Genomic DNA, 11,999 nt, shown 5'->3' on the forward strand with positions numbered 1-11,999 from the left:
CAACTTAGTTGAAATGGAAAACACATAGAAAGACACAAATTACCTAAGTTCACTTAAGAAGAAATAGATAAATTTATAACAATCTAGGTTGAATTGATACCATCTTGGTTTTAATAGCATACATTAATGCCTTCTGTCCAATTCCATACCCCCTTCATCTTTATACAGTGTGTACATGTGAACATAGATTTATGATTATTGTTTTATGCATATTTTATATCATATAAGAAATGGCAAAAATATGGCAAAAATAAAATAATACTTGTTTTTAAAATATTTACCATGTGTTACCTTTACCAGTGGTCTTTATTTCTTTATGTGGCTTTGAATTATCATCTAGTGCCTTTTTGTTTCACTCTGATGGACTCCCTCTAACATATTTTTTAAAAAGACTTTATTTATTTGACAGGCATAGATCACAAGTAGAGGGAGGTGGAGAGAGAGGAAGGGAAGCAGGCTCCCCGCTGAGCAGAGAGCCTGATGTGGGGCTCAATCCCAGGACCCCGGGATCATGACATAAGCCAAAGGCAGAGGCTTTAACCCACTGAACCACTCAGGCACCCTTCCCTCTAACATTTCTTGTAGGGTAGGTCTACTAGCAACAAATCCCATGAGTTTTTGTTTATCCAGGAATGCCTTAACATCTTCGTTTTTGAAGGACAGTTTTTCTAGATATAGAACTCTTGGTTGACAGTTCTCCCCCTTTTCCTGTTAGTACTTTATTTTAATTTTTTTGGTAAACATAACTTTAAAAATATGGAATGCCCCATGAATTTGCATGCCATCCTCATGCAGGGGCCATGCTAATCTTCTCTGTATTATTCCAATTTTCATATATATGCTGCTGAAATGAGCACCCTATCCATACTTTAAATATATCATCCTACTTCTTTCTGGCCTTCATGGTGTCTGATGAAAAAATAGCTATTAACCTTAGGATGTTAATTTTACAATTATGGTAACCACTAAGAAAACAAGGAGGAAATATACAGAAAAGAAAATGAAGAAGAAACCAAAATGGTACACTAGGAAAAAAAAAAGTCAAACACGAAAAAAGGCAGTATTGAAAGGATTGAGAAACAAAAAAGATCACATCTAGAAAGGAACACTTGCAAAAATAAATCCTTTAATATCAGTAATCACTTTATTTTGTATTATTATTATTTTTTAAAGTAATCTCTACACCCAACGTGGGGCTTTGAACTCAAGACCTGGAGATGGAGTCCTGTGCTCTACCAACTGAGCCAGACAGGCTCCCCATTAATGACTTTAAATGTAAATGGATTAAGCTCACCAATGAAAAGACAGAGCTTGGTGAAGATGGTAAGATATTATGAATGTACTTAATACCACTGAATTGTATACTTAATGGTAACTTTCATATATATTTTACTATACACAAAAGAAGACAGATTCGCAGAATGGATTTTTTTTTATTTTTTTTTTTAAGATTTTATTTATTTATTTCACAGAGAGAGAGATCACAAATAGGAAGAGAGACAGACAGAGAGAGAGATGAGGAGAAGCAGGCTCCCTGCTGAGCAGAGAGCCCGATGCGGGACTCGATCCCAGGCCCCTGGGATCATGACCTGAGCCCAAGGCAGAGGCTTAACCCACTGAGCCACCCAGGCGCCCCGGGACCGCAGAATGGATTTAAAAATGATCTAACTGCTCCCTGATATGAGGAAGTTGAGAGGCAACATGGAGGAGTTTGGGGTAGGAAAAGTATAAATGAAACAAGATGGGATCAGGAGGGAGACCAACCATAAGAGACGCTTAATCTCACAAAACAAACTGAGGGTTGCTGGGGGGAGGGGATAAGGAGAGGGTGGTGGGTTATGGACATTGGGGAAGGTATGTGCTATGGTGAGTGCTGTGAAGTGTGTAAGCCTGACGATTCACAGACCTGTACCCCTGGGGCTAATAATACATTATATGTTAATAAAAAATTAAAAAATTATTTTAAAAAATGATCTAACTGAAATAAGTGAATACAAATGATCTCCCTGGAATTGAATGGATGTTTCTCCAAAGAACCTAACAAATGGCCAGTAAGTACATGAAAAGATGCTCAACATCACTAATTAGGGAAATGCAAATCAAAACCACAAGATGCCACTTCACACACACACATGCCATTCACACACACACAACAAAACATAAAATAAGCGAATGTTGGTGAGGAGGTAGAGAAACTGGAACTCTTGTGCACTGCTGGTGATAATGTAGAAAATACAGGTACTATAGAAAAGTGTATGGCAGTTCCTCAAAAAGCTAAAAATAGTATTACTGTATGATCCAGCAACTCTACCCAAGTATTCTACACAATTCTACGCAAAAGAATTGAAAGGAAGGGGGCGCCTGGGTGGCTCAGTGGGTTAAGCCGCTGCCTTCGGCTCAGGTCATGATCTCAGAGTCCTGGGATCGAGTCCCGCATCGGGCTCTCTGCTTGGCGGAGAGCCTGCTTCCCTCTCTCTCTCTCTCTCTCTCTCTGGCTGCCTCTCCGTCTACTTGTGATTTCTCTCTGTCAAATTAATAAATAAAATCTTTAAAAAAAAAAAAAAAAGAATTGAAAGGAGGGATTCGGCCAGATATTTGTACATTTGTGTTCTAGCGGTGTTATTCACGGTAGGCAAAACATGGAAGCACCCAAGCACCCATGGACAGATAAATTGATAAAGAAAATATGGTACATATAATACAATGGAATATTATTCCTCCTTAAAAAAGAGTGCAATTTTGACATATCTACAACATTCCGAACCTTGAAGACATTAGGCTATGTGGGGAAAAAAAAAAAAAAAAGTTACAAAGGACAGACAGATGCTTATGATTTCACTTCTATGAGATACCTAGTATTTTACATACTCTAGTGATAAATTCAGAGACAGAAAGTAGAATCGTGGTTGCTGGGCGCTGATGGGGCAGGGGAAATGGAGGATTATTATTTAATGGGTGTGGAGTTTCAGTTTGGGGAGAGATGAAGAAAAGATCTGGAGGGGTGCCTGGGTGGCTCAGTGTGTTAAAGCCTCTGCCTTCGGCTCAGATCATGATCCCATGGTTCTGGGATTGAGCTCCCTGCTCAGTGGGGAGCCTGCTTCTCCCTCTCTTTCTGCCTGCTTCTCTGTCTACTTGTGATCTCGGCCTGTCAAATAAATAAATAAAATCTTTAAAAAAAAAAAAGGGAAAAGATCTGGAGATGGATTGTGGTGTTGTGTACAACATTTATTGTGTAAGTACAATAATGTACTTACTGCGGGGCGCCTGGGTGGCTCAGTGGGTTAAAGCCTCTGCCTTCGGCTCGGGTCATGATCCCAGGGTCCTGGGATTGGGGCCCAGCATCAGGCTCTCTGATCAGCAGGGAGCCTGCTTCCCCCTCTCTCTCTGCCTGCCTCTCCGCCTATTTATGATCTCTGTCTGTCAAATAAATAATAAATAAAATCTTTTAAAAAAATGTACTTACTGCCACCGAATGGTACACTTTAAAATGGTCAAAAATATTTTCCAAAGATCCAAGTATCTATTGATTACAAGAGACTCGCTTAATTTTTTTTTTAAAGATTTTATTTATTTACTTGACAGAGATCACAAGTAGGCAGAGAAGCAGGCAGAGAGAGAGGAGGAAGCAGGCTCCCCGCGGAGCAGAGAGCCTGATGTGGGGCTTGATCCCAGGACTCTGGGATCATGACCTGAGCCGAAGGCAGAGGCTTTAACCCACTGAGCCACCCAGGCGCCCCAGACTCGCTTAATTTTTAAAAAAATTTTTTTGAAGATTTTACTTGTCAGAGAAACAGAGAGAGTGTGCACACAAACAGGGGGAGCAGCAGGCAGATGGAGAACCAGGCTCCCCACTGAGCAAGGAGCCTGACGCAAGACTTGATCCCAGGACCCGAGGATCATGACCTGAGCTGAAGGCAGATGCCCAACAGACTGAGCCACCCAGGCATCCCTATTTATTTATTTTTTTAAAAAACAATTTTATTTATTTATTTGTCAGAGAGAGAGAGTACAAGGGAGGCAGGCAGAGGGAAAGGGAGAAGCAGGCTCCCCGCTGAGGAGGGAGCCCGATGCGGACTTGATCTGGGACCCCGGGATCATGACCTGAACTGAAAGCAGACACATAACCCACTGAGCCACCCAGGTGTCCCAAGAGACTCGGTTTAGGGAGACACAAATAAACTGAAAGTGAAAGGATGGGAAAACGTATTCCATGCAGAGAGTAACCAAAAGACAGCCAGGGTGGCTCTGCTAATACTATACAAAATTTATTTTATTTTATTTGTTTTGAAGGACTTATTTAAGTCATCTGAACACCCAACATGAGGTTCGAACTCATGACCCCCAGATCAAGAGTCACGTGCTCTGCTGATAGAGCCAGCCAGGCGCCCCTCAACAAAACAGATGTTGAATCAAAAACTGTTACAAGAGACAAAGGAGGACATTATATACTGATAAAAGGGTCAGTTCACGAAAGAGCTGTATGACGCAAACAATGACAGAACTGAGGGAGAAACAGACACATCTACAAGAAGAGTTAGAGACATCAGGACCCTCTTTTCAATAATGCACAGACTAGCCTTTACAGAAGGAAACAGACGACGTAAAAAACACTAGAAACCAACTAGCCCTAAAAGACATAGACATACAGAACACTCCTCCAATGACAGAATATACACCCAACATTCTCCAGGACAGACCATATGTTAAATCTTAATAAATTTAAATACCTCTTAACAAACAAAAGTCCCCCGGATGGCTTTACTTGTAAAGTCTACCAAAAATCAAAAAGAGAATTAACACCAACATTCCTCAGACTCTTCAAAAAAAAAAAAAAAAAAAAAAAGAGGAGGGGAATACTTTTTAACATGTTCTATGAAGGCAGCATTATCTCGATGCCAAAGCCAGAGAAGGTTCTGTAAGAAAACTCTAGACCAATACTCCTTACGAATATAGATAAGAAATTCTCAAGAAAATACTAGTAAATCACATTCAATGGCCCATTAATAATGATTATGCATCGTAACCAAGTGGGATTTATCTTAGGAATGCAAGGGTGAATTCCTAGCAAAATCAACGCCAGCACATTTATAGGGCAAAGGAAAACAACCACATGATCATCTTCATAGATGCAGAAAAGCATGTGACAAAAACTCAGCATCCTTTCATGATAAAAATACTAAGCAAACTAAAAATAGGACAGCCTTTTCAGCAAATGGTGCTGGAACAATTGGATATCTGTATGCAAAAATTATCAACTAGAATCTATACTTTGCAACACATAAAAAATTTATGATGTGTGATTATATTTCTATAAAACTAGAAAATGCAAACTAATTGGGAGTGACAGAAAGCAGATTCATGTTTGCTTGGGGATAGAGGCATGATGGTTACGAGAGAGGGATCATGGAGGCATAAAGAAACTTCTGGGGGTGATGATCAGATCATTGATTTGGTTGTGACTGTTTTATTTGAGCACATATGTTAAGATTTATCCAAGTGTACACCTTGAATATGTGTAATTTATTATATGTTAATTATGCCTCAGTAAAGCTTCAAAATATATAAATAAAGAATGCCTTAAAAAATAAGGGAATGCCCAGTGGGTTATCAGTGCATACTTATTTTATAAATTGTGGAGAGCCATGCAATAGATGCAAGGAGTCACGTATGCGGAAGTGCGGGGGTTTTGACGAAGCGAGACTGATTGGCTGACGGCAGACATGGGTGAGCCCGTGCGCACTGCGTGATCAGGGAGAGGGGCGCGTAACTAGAACGGTGATTGGCCCAGGCGGTGGATATATATATAGTGGGGAGATTGCTTGTGGGACACAGAAAAAAGCGAGAGAGGAAAACGAACAAATAAAGAAGCTTGCCACCCATCACGTCTCCGGGTCGTTCTTGCTGGCAAGAGCGACAATAAATGATTTTTTTAAAAGAATTTTTATGGGTGCCTGGGTGGCTCAGTGGGTTAGGCCTCTGCCTTCGGCTCAGGTCCTGATCTCAGGGTCCTGGGATCGAGTCCTGCATCAGGCTCTCTGCTCTGCAGGTAGCCTGCTTCCTCCTCTCTCTCTCTCTCTCTGCCTGCCTCTCTGCCTATTTGTGATCTCTCTGTCAAATAAGTAAATAAAAATCTGTTTAAAAAAAAAAGAATTTTTATTTATTTATTTGATAGAGAGAGATCACAAGCAGGCAGAGAGGCAGACAGAGAGAGGAGGAAGCAGGCTCCCCGCCGAGCAGAGAGCCAGATGCAGGGCTGGAACCCAGGACCCTGAGATCATGACCTGAGTCAAAGGCAAAGGCTTAACCCACTGAGCTACCCAGGTGCCCCTATTTTATAAATGATTTATTAGATTTAATGATGTGACTCAATGAACCGAATCCTGGGGTTTGGGAAGGGCAAGACACACAGAGAAAGAGGAACCAAGAACTGCAGCAGAATCTTATTGGCCACCATCATGTTGCTCACGTTCAGCCTCCCCAGCCGTGCTCAAAATCCCCTGACCCCACTCCTCGCTGCCACTTTGTGCCTTTCAGTTAGTCGTTCGACACCATGGGATCTCAGAGTACCTAACTCCAAAATTAACTAATAATATCCACCTCACAAATAGGATTACTGTTTCTTGGGGCACCTGGGTGGCTCAGTGGGTTAAAGGCCTCTGTTTTCGGCTCAGACCATGATCCCAGGGTCCTGGGATCGAGCCCCGCATCGGGCTCTCTGCTCGGCGGGGAGCCTGCTTCCTCCTCTCTCTCTCTCTGCCTGCCTCTCTGCCTACTTGTGATCTCTATCTGTCAAATAAATAAGTAAAATCTAAAAGAAAAACAAAAAGATTACTGTTGCTTGAGAGAAATAACATAAAAGGACTAAATAGTAGGTAAATAATAAAAGGCTCCCTATGTGTAAGGGACTTATTTCCTTTTTTTCTTTTCTTTCCTCTTTTTTTAAAAAAAATAATGATAGTGCATTTCTTTTTTGTTTGTTTGTTTTTTAGATTCATTTATTTATTTTAGAGAAAGAGCAAGTGTATGAGCATAGGGAGGGACAGAGGAAGAGGAAGAGGAAGAGAGAATCCCCAGAGGACTCCACGCTGAGTATGGAGCCCAACACAGGGCTTGATCTCACCACTCTAAGATCATGACCTGAGTTGAAAACTAGAGTCTGACTCTCAGCTGACTGAGCCAGTAAAGCACCTATTTCCTTCCTGATTGAAAAAAAAAAATTAGTATCAACAGTTGGAGAATATATGATGTAAGAAAGAAGGAAATAAAATGACTCATAATCCCAACTTCAGAGGATACTTCCTTCTAGACTTTTGCTCACACTGGCTCACTTGTGTGAAGCTGCTTGGTGTGTGGCCTGCAGGCCTTGTGCTTCCCCACCCCCAGGCCTTGCACCAGCTGGGGTCCACCTCTTTCAGAAGCCCAGGGGTCTCTCTTGGCGGGTGCAGCAGGAGTGAGGAGGAGTGGAGGAAGAGCTTTGGAGAAGACCATGGCCGGGGGTCAGCCTTGGCCCCCAGCCCATTCTGGGATAAAGGCCAGAGGGATTGAGACACAGAGGGTCCCCATAGTCCCTGCTCCTGCCACTGTCCTATCCCTGGTGGTCTGAGGAGCTGAGGCGTGGGGCCTTGGAGCAAGGCCATCTCTTGTTGTTTTGGGGGCTCTCTCCACAGGGGGGTCCCCACAGGTGCTGGGAGAAGTTCCAGCAGGACGGCCTGTCCCAGCCTGGCAACCGGCCTCCGTCCAGTCCTGGGCTTGCCTTGACTGCCCAGGTTCCTCCGTGGCCGTTCCACCCCAGGTCCCCAAAATGCAGAAGTCCCCTTCACATGGGTAATTTCTCTTTGGAAATTTCTCTTTGGAAGGAGACTCACCCTCCCTCCAAAGGCCAGTAGGTGGAGGCCCAGCAGGTGGTCCCCACTGGAGCTTCGTATCTTTTTTTTTTTTTAATATTTTATTTATTCATTTGACAGGCAGAGATCACAAGTAGGCTGAGAGGCAGGCAGAGAGAGAGGAGGAAGCAGGCTCCCCACTGAGCAGAGAGCCCAATGTGGGGCTTGATCCCAGGATCCTGGGATCATGACCCAAGCCGAAGGCAGAGGCTTTAATCCACTGAGCCACCCAGGCGCCCCTGGAGCTTCGTATCTTGAAGGGATAAGGGAGGAGGGACTCAGTGGGTCCTAAGGTGCATCAGAAGGAAGGAGCGGCTGGAGGGAACTTCTGACTGGCCAGCCCCTGACAGCACCAGAGGCCTGACTTGCAAGGTATTTGCTTCCCTCCAGCTAGCTGTCCTTCACCTTCTGAATCTGACCCACCTCCCTATTTTTCCTTTGTGCTCGGCGGCTCCAGGCTTCAGCTCCCTCAACAAGGAGGTGGGGACCAAAGTGCCTGCATCTCAGGGTCTCTGTGAAGGTCAGGGCCCTGCTCGATTATTAGGCAGTAAAGTATTCCAGGAATCGTTTGAACTGATGGGAGAGTACTTTGTGAACTGCTCAAATAATATTAGCTGTTCTAATGCTCAACTTTCTCAGACCAAGTTCCCTAAAGTAATTACTCTTGACTCCACCCCTGCACCTGCACATCCCCGTGACTGTCCTACCCTTCTCGGTCTCAAACCCAGCTTGGCTTCCCTTGCTAGTCTCAGACACAGGTCCCACAGAAGGGACCAGCTTTCCATTAGGTCCTGCCCTAGGTCTGGGAAAGTTCACAGAATCCTGGGCTGAGAGAGAAGGGAAATAGCAGGAATTGCAGGTCTCCAACCCCTACAGAAGCACCTTCCCCAATTCCCCCCTCTAACTCACAAACTTCAGGCAGGAAGAGAAAGGTGAGAGACTGCTATGGTGCTCCTACTCCCCCTGCTCCGAATTTCTCCCCTTCTAGATCCCTGAGAGCAGGTCCACACTGACTTCCTTCCCAGTTTGGGGGAAAGTGAAGGGGCGTATGTGCGCACGGCTGGTATGGCTGTCCAAAGCCAAGGTGACATAAAGGATACATTTCCTTGTGCTGGGCACATTCCTCAAATACCATCTGGCCCTTTGCTTCCTCTAACTCACATTTCCTAGGTAGCTGCTTTGACCACCCAGCTGGACAACTAGAACAGAGAGATAAGATAGTCTCCCTGCCTCAGAGAATGCCTTCGGAACAAGGGCATGTACAGGAATTCCACAACAAGGTCAAGGGGAGAGAATCTCCCAGATCTTTCCCAAAGGAGGGCATGGCCTATGTGAGCTGTGGACTAGCTGATGGTGTGTGATGTATTTAGAGAACTGCAAGAAGCTCGAGGAGATCAGGGGTAAAGGGTAAAGTCGGGGGCAGGAAAAGGGTCTGCAGAGGTGGGCAGGGGCCAAATCACAAAAGATATTGGGATCTCAGCTAAGGAGTTAGAACTCTAGTCTGAAAGCTCTGGGGAGGAGGACAATCAGAAGAATGGCCTGGGACAACAATGTGAGAAGGGAGGGGTCAGATGAGAAGTGAGATGAAAAGAAAAGTGGCCTTTGGGGTTTCCAATGTGGCAGTCACTGGCCGTGGATGGGTGGCACTGGGGGCTCAGTGGAGGGGAGGCATGAGCCCATGGTATCTGGTTTTCTCTGGGCAGTTACAGCTCTTGCAAAGTGGTGTACAGGAAGGAATAGACTCACTGGGGGATAGAATTAATTCTGTAGGGAGGCTGCAGGGGAAGAACATGCAGCCCAGAAAGATGGGAGTAAATAATGGTGTGGAAGTGAGTAATGAAGTGATGACAGGTTAGACCTGCCACTGGCTGGATAGCGTTCGGTGGCCAAAGAAGGATAATGATTTATTTTAAAAAAGGTATCTTCAGGGCATCTGGGTGACTCAGTCAGTAAAGCCTGCAACTCTTGATTTCCGGGAGGTGAGCATGTGACCCTGAGATCAAGACCCAAGTCAAAATCAAGAGTTGGCCCCTTAAGGGACTGTGCCACCCAGGCGCCCCAAGATTTTATTCTGAAGTCATCTCTACACCCAGTGCAGGCAGCGGTCTAAAGGGACCAGGACAGAGTACTGCCAAGTGGGTTAGAGGCCAAGGTCTGACACCAGACCTCTCAGGTTCAATGACATACTGTTTCTTTACCTATTACCTGTGTGACCTCAGATACATTACTTAACTTCTGTATTTTATTCTTTTAATAAATATTTTTATTTATTTATGTATTTGACAGATCACAAGTAGGCAGAGAGGCAGACACAGAGAGAGAGGAGGAAGCAGGCTCCCTGTTGAGCAGAGAGCCCGATATGGGACTCGATCCCAGGACCCTGAGATCATGACCTGAGCTGAAGGCAGAGGCTTTAACCCGCTGAGCCTGGGCGCCCCTTAACTTCTGTATTTTATTCTTAAAGTTTTAGGACTCATTTTACACATTTGTGAACTTAATTTCACATGTTGTGACGTAAGGGGCTAATTTTGTTTTCCAACACCATTTACCGAGGAACCCAGTCTCTCCCCACTCCAGTGCACATTTCCTCTGGCTCTTAACATTTTCCCACATGCACGTGGGTCTGCATCTTGATCCCCTGTCCCATTTCATTTCTCTATCACTTTAATGACTCTTCTTATGAAGTCTTTTATGGCACCTGATTTCTTTTTCTTTCAGGTCAGGTTTGTTTACTTATTGAAGTCATCTCTACACCCAGCATGGGGCTCAAACTCACGACTCCGGGGTCAAGATGCATACTCTTCAGACTTGAGTCAGCTGGGCATCCCCAATATTCAGTCTTGATGCTGACAGAACACAAGACTTCCCTTATAGTCCCCCTGTATTTCCCCTTGAAGTGTTTCAAAATTATCTTTAGACATCCTTGGCACTTGACCCTACGATTTTTTTCGAATTAGTCTGTCCAGTTCCTTTCGAAAGTGGTCTGCTTCCTGAAGCCTCCGTTCTCGTTACCAGACCTTGGTAGGGATCACAGGTCTTTCCCTGTGCACTGCAGGGAAGCAGAGACTAAATGTAAAGTCGTGAACACATTGCTTGGTGCAAAGGCCTGGAACACGGGCTCAGCAGATGGTGGTATCGTCTTCCTCAAATGTCCAACCCAATGCAGTCACTGCTCTGTTTTAAAACCTTTGTTGGCTTCCCAGTCACGCAGAGTAAAGTTCAAACAGCCTGCCAAGGCACCTGACCCCGGCTGATCTTCCTGTGGCCCCTCCTACCTCTCTCTCCTCCCTGTCCACTCTCTGTATTGTGTTCCAGCCCCGGCAAACTTGCTGTCACACGAGCACACTGCTGTGCCCTAGCCTGGCAATGCTGTTCCCTTTGCTGAGAACTCCTACACCCCTCCTGCATCCTCTGGGAAGGAGGCAGTCCCTCCCTCAGCCTTCTTTGGATCACACTTGTCACTCTGCACTGTGATTATTTGTCTCTGTTGTTACTTAGTGAACCCAGAACAGCCCCTGGCCATCTCTGAGCAGGTGTCCGCTCCCAGCTACCACTGAGTGATCACACAGCAATTTGGACATCACACACATTCTTCCACTTATTTAATGCTCACAGCAAGCACAAGTGGACTTCTCCACCACTGAACAGGAGGGAATGGGGATGGTACCTTGTCCAAAATCCAAGAGCCTGGCACACAGCTGAGCTGAGACCCGAACTGGGGTCTAATTGTGATGCTTACACCTTCCATTCTGGCAGGCAGCCTCTCAACGTAGGACAGTCCTTCCTCCCTCTTTCGGCTCCCTTACTCTTTCCCATGCTCCTATGGTCCTCCTGCTTGAGCTCTCTCCCTTGTCCCCTCTCGCCCCACCCCTGGTGGCTTACATCCCCAGGCTGTCATCTCTCCTATTTCGTGCCATCTGTTACCCAAGCAGGTGCCTCTGTGAGGACTGCGTGTCCTAGGTTTAGCACATTGCTGGTATTCGGGACACAGAACATGGGGCCACACGGTTGCCCCCTCAGAGGCTGAGATGTTAGTCAGGTGTCACAAGACCTAGGAGAGAAAATAAACCTTTCACACCCCAAATATGTCTGAAACCAGAAAGCAAACAAGGCCAT

General features: G+C 45.0%; 1 non-coding gene across 1 annotated transcript; it reads right to left on the bottom strand.

Annotated features, from left to right (window-relative positions):
• Positions 1-750: 750 nt before the first annotated feature.
• LOC123390672 lies at positions 751-857 on the bottom strand. The gene has a single exon (XR_006605212.1). It is a non-coding gene; the product is annotated as a U6 spliceosomal RNA (small nuclear RNA).
• Between the last annotated feature and the right edge of the window lie 11,142 nt (positions 858-11,999).

The sequence above is a fragment of the Mustela putorius genome, unplaced genomic scaffold, assembly GCF_011764305.1.
Source record: "Mustela putorius furo isolate JIRA1106 unplaced genomic scaffold, ASM1176430v1.1 tig00000135_pilon_pilon_pilon, whole genome shotgun sequence".
Taxonomy (NCBI): Eukaryota; Metazoa; Chordata; class Mammalia; order Carnivora; family Mustelidae; genus Mustela; species Mustela putorius.